This window comes from Cydia fagiglandana, chromosome 3, assembly GCF_963556715.1.
Source record: "Cydia fagiglandana chromosome 3, ilCydFagi1.1, whole genome shotgun sequence".
NCBI classification, from domain to species: domain Eukaryota; kingdom Metazoa; phylum Arthropoda; class Insecta; order Lepidoptera; family Tortricidae; genus Cydia; species Cydia fagiglandana.
The window spans coordinates 220906-226240 of record NC_085934.1 but is presented as its reverse complement, the minus strand read 5'-3'; the positions used below and the strand labels follow the sequence as shown (position 1 = coordinate 226240).

The 5335-nt window shown below is 36.6% G+C and overlaps 1 non-coding gene across 1 annotated transcript; it reads left to right on the top strand.

Annotated features, from left to right (window-relative positions):
* The first annotated feature begins 4950 nt into the window (after positions 1-4950).
* Positions 4951-5022, top strand: Trnah-gug (transfer RNA histidin (anticodon GUG)). Its single transcript has one exon. It is a non-coding gene; the product is annotated as a tRNA-His (tRNA).
* The last annotated feature ends 313 nt before the right edge of the window (positions 5023-5335 follow it).

The following is a 5335-nucleotide window of genomic DNA, read 5'->3' as shown; positions in this document are numbered from 1 at the left end:
CGTAGGTCAATAAAACTAAATTGCCCCTTGCTTGTGTGAATTAATGAAATAATAATTTATATGCAGCAAAGAAAAAATAAAAGTTACTTAATTAAAACAAAACGTATCATCTTCAAGATGTTTTCCTTCAGGTTTGATACATATTCGCAAACGTTTCTTAAAATTATTAACAATGTCGCTAACGAGTATTTCGCAGTAATCATATTTGTCATCGTATTTTTGAGAACGTATACGTATAGGCAGGGCATAATTAATACTATTTAATAGGGAATAATTAATCGTAACAGATTGATCGCTACGATTTATAGTTAACGTGTGTAGCTGGGGTTAGCTGTGTAAAATGTGTGTAATCTATTTTTCGGTTTATTTTATGTTCCTTTCCTTTATGTTTCTTTATTTTATTTTTTGTCTGTTACCTTCCGTGATTATTTCTTACTTGATGGTCTCATCGGAAGATCAGCGCTGGAAGTCGCCAGCAACATGCTGAGATGGGACCATTTCGTGACACTTTAGTTTTCACTGTTTTTTCTATGTATGTCTATTGTCTGTGTGTTTACGAATAAAAGCTATTATATTCTATTCTATTCTAATACCAACCAAAAAATTAGGGCATATTGAAAAACAAAACATTAATTTACTTCAAGTCCCAGCCCCATAAGTACATAATGTAGCTTTCACCATTTTAAACGTTATCATCACTATTGTGATGATAAACTTTGAAACACCTACGTTTTCTGTCACTTAAATTTGAAATCAATTGACAAAAATGATGTAAAAAAGTCTTTTTGGCATTTAAACACCTTTAAAAACATTTTTAAAGAATACCGCTTTAATCCATGCGTTTAAAAAACGGTCTATTCTAAAACAAGTAATCAGGGGAGTGTTCGAAGAGTACCCATTAAACTGATTCAGGAGAGCTTTGTCCGGACTCCTCGAGGAATTCCGGGAATTTTATGAGTTACGTGACAGAAGTTAGGCATTTAATCTTGCTTCCTATTAATCAAGGAAAATATAAGGGAAGGACTCGTTTATTTATTGCGAGCGCGATGACATTGTTTATCTTTTTGGGAAATTGGTTCAGCGAATCTGTCTTAGAAGAGTGAAAAACCGTTTTCGTGACCTGAAAGAACAAAGAAGAAAGACCAGATTGTATACAAAAATGTTGTTTTTTTTTTACTTGTCTCCGGAGAAATAGGTAATCATGATTCACCAATAATCATAAAGAATAATTCATAGTTCATTACGTTTATCTTTGAATTCTGTATGATCTTGTTCTCTTGCTCCACGAATTACAATTCAATAACAATGATATCCGCGACCCCGGGCACACACAGCACGTCCGTCCGCTCAGTGCTCAGCGAGCTGCGTGCGGAGAAGGACCTAAACCCACGGCGCCTTACACTGCCTGTGGCTCCGGATTGTTTGTAACTTTTAAAGTTTCCTTCCGCGTATAATATTCCACTGCACATAACCGCACCAACACAACTAACTTCGGAAGGAAGCCAGGCAAAAGTTGGCTGCCGATAGGTTGCCGTCTAACTAGGGCGCTCTGAAGCCAGCACCATGCAGTTACGACATGAACGGAATAAACAAACAAGTAATTGACGACGATTTAAATAAAATAAACAAATATATTAATAGAAGCTAAAGTAAGATTGTGTAAAATATTGAAAGTTTTAACTAGGTAGGTAGCTACATATTTCAACCCTTTAGTCCGTAGTGGCATTACATACTTGCCATCATACTTAAAACAAAAACGCATCTCTACTATAAGAATTACGGTTCGAAATCGAATGACTAAAAAGGAATGTCAAATGGTTAAAGGGTTAAATCCGGCGATTGAATAACTGTGGGAACCACCATAAAATAATGTTATTATAAGGATAGCAGGTAGTAATTTAGCGCTTGATTCCATGCAACAAACAAATATGCAAACATGAAATCGTATAATGATGTAGTCTAGACCTTGTTAAATTACACTCAACTCTCATTTCATCTCTTTATGGCGTGAATTCCGGGATTAATGTATTTATAAAGATAAAGAAAGCTTTTGTACAAAAATAAAACGAACTGAAGACAAATGGTCCTCTCCAGCAGCTGTCTTTCTTCAAGTCTGACATCCGATATTGGATCGGACAGGCTCTATTTTTTTTTCAATTATCATTTATTAAGGACCAACTGAGATTATTTTTGTTAGTACTTACATACGACGATGACTTATAAAATATTGTTAGTATTATACTCTATATACTATACAATGTCATTCTGTTATAAACAAAGATAAATAAAGTATTTAAATTAAAAATAAATTTATTATAATACGTGTTTATTCATTTAAAGTTAATTACAATATATATTTACAATATTTACATGGGTAGGTACTTAATAAATTTTCGACGAACCCTAATGTCACCTGGGGCATAGTCCTCAGGACACTGGCCGCTTTTCTCCGCTGTATGGTTAAGCTGAGCTTTTGGGAAAAAATATGACCCTGCTCGTATGTCGCCAGAATTATCAATATATTTAGTAAACATCAAATTTATAATTAAATATTTTTCAGAGGGGAAATGGAAAATGGGGACTACGTTTGTTTGGAACCGGTTGCCCCCTCCCCCTTTCCCCTTAAATCTGAATCGTGTGTTCCAGGGCGAGAATAAACATTGACAACATGGACTCTGAGCGCGGGCTTCGCGTGGATTTGATTCCAATTACTCCTGAAAATTGTGTTTTTGTGGCCTGAAAAGACGAGACAAGCGAAAATCCGGTGTACCGGGGATCAGGACAGAGATAACTAAACATAACGACTACCTATGTGGCAAGTCAGGTCGTAACACTCGTAAATCATGATATATATATATATATATATCTCTCTTTCGCGCTCGCACGCCCTTATAGAGCGGTACTCTCAACAGTTGGGCAGGTGTAATAAATAGGTAAGGTGTACCGATTAAGAGGAAAATCAAACTACTTTTTTAGATATAAATATAGTTCCCCAGACTTAACAAAGTGGCGCTTTTTTATAAAGATCGACAGTCTTTTTTACTGCAGGTCTGATCATCAAATTAACGTTATTAAAAAACCGGGCAAGTACGAGTCGGACTCGCGCACGAAGGGTTCCGTACCATAATGAAAAAAAAACGGAAAAAAATGCAAAAAAAAGGTCACCCATCCAAGTACTGACCACGCCCGACGTTGCTTAACTTTGGTCAAAAATCACGTTTGTTGTATGGGAGCCCCATTTAAATCTTTATTTTATTCTGTTTTTAGTATTTGTTGTTATAGCGGCAACAGAAATACATCATCTGTGAAAATTTCAACTGTCTAGCTATCACGGTTCGTGAGATACAGCCTGGTGACAGACAGACGGACGGGCGGACGGACGGACGGACGGACAGCGAAGTCTTAGTAATAGGGTCCCGTTTTACCTTTTGGGTATGGAACCCTAAAAACGATTACCTATTATGACATGGCTCCCGTATCGACTAAAGATTTTCTAGCGCGAGTTTGCACACATTCAACGAAGATACAAAGGTTTTTAAACCTTATCAGAACCATAAGGCGATTAATCGCTTGAGGGATGAAATGGACCCAAGTATTTAATTCGTTTTTGATTGAACGCCGTAAAGCTAATATGAATTGTGTTTTAATTTTATACAGGAAACAAGATTAATTGTATGAAACATTTCGGGTTAAGAGCCTCTGAAATATGTAATTACATGTTTAATACCACTTAAGTCAGGCGGATCAGTAAGTAGAGTGTCGGATGTCTCGAGAGGTGATTACGTTTACGTCACAGTGTCGTGGTACAGTCGACGTCAAAGATATGTTGACATTTTACGCGTTTTGGAGTATTCCTTTGAAAAAGGTTTAAAAGCGTAAACATAAGTATATCTAACGTAAACTGTATACGCATTATACATAATAGGGATGTATGCGGGACAGCGGCTGGGTGAATAAAGTCGCCGTTGGATTTTATAAAAAAAAATCACGTCTAATATTTATTTATTTTTAGTTGTTACTTATAACCGATTTTATTTATTTATAAAATGTTATAGGTACAAAAGTAATAGTGTTGTTTATGCACAAATGAGAATTTGGGCCCATGAACAACTGTCTAAAACGAAAAAGTTATGTTCTTTTTAAATATTTATTTGCTTTCCCTGAAAATTAGTATTTTGGCGAATAATGAAGCCAAAAGTATGTGTAAAACCAGCAAGCCAGGTAGATGTTTCATACTCCGACACATTTGCGGATAGAATCGTTTGAGTTTCCTCTTGTTGTCTCACCAAACATGCCCCAGCCGTTTCCTTCACATAATATTTTTGTTCACTTTACGACCGCCGCGCCGCCGCCGCGCCGTCAAGAATCGTAATATTGGTTAAACGTGCGTACGATCACAAACGTATGTTTGCAGGGAAAACAACTTATCGACTTATTAATTTATGAGTTTGCATGTACAGTTGGCGACGGAATATATATGTATATGTACAAGACGCTCTCATAAAAAATGGTTCATATGACTGACGTTTATATGGTACAGCCCCCGCTCGCAGCTTTAAATATTTCCTAATGCTAATTAATTTGCTTTAAGTATGTTAATTTCCCGCTATTAAAAAAAGTTTTAAGTTAAGTTATAGTTAAAAGTTATAAATAAAATCCAATATGTCAAACCCCTTGCGCGGCATTACAATATTTGACGTTGTCAACATGCGCACTGTACAGTTGTGTCGCTCGCGCAGCAATCCCGTGGGGTCATTTTAAGCTCGCTCTAGTCAGACCAGCCATATTGTAGCTTATAACCGCCGTCGTACAAACATTTATCAATAAGATTATGCAATTGGAGTACCTAACCGCTCTGACGTCACACCGTCTCAAGCGCAGCGGGCAGTGACAGTGCTCCAGTTTTTGAAAGTGCACGACAATTTCGCGGTGTCGGACACAGCTTCGACAGCCGTGATCGTCTAGTGGTTAGGACCCTACGTTGTGGCCGTAGTAACCCAGGTTCGAATCCTGGTCACGGCAGTGACAGATGTCACTGTCACGGCGGAGCTATCTTTTTGTATTACTTTTCAAAATGTATATAAGGAAATGAGTAAATAGGGATTCCATCAAAAACATAAATGGGGAATGAGAGCCAAGTTCAATATTAAGAATATTTTGTCTTTGTTGATTTCGCCGTCAAAAGAATTGAGATCTACGTATATATGTATGGTGCCAAGTTCCAATTCACTTCGGATCTATGTAATTAAGGTTCAGGATTTAAGTTGGCTAGTTTTTACATATATGCTATATTATTTTTATTTTGTCGATCTATATTATAACTTTTCTAACATTT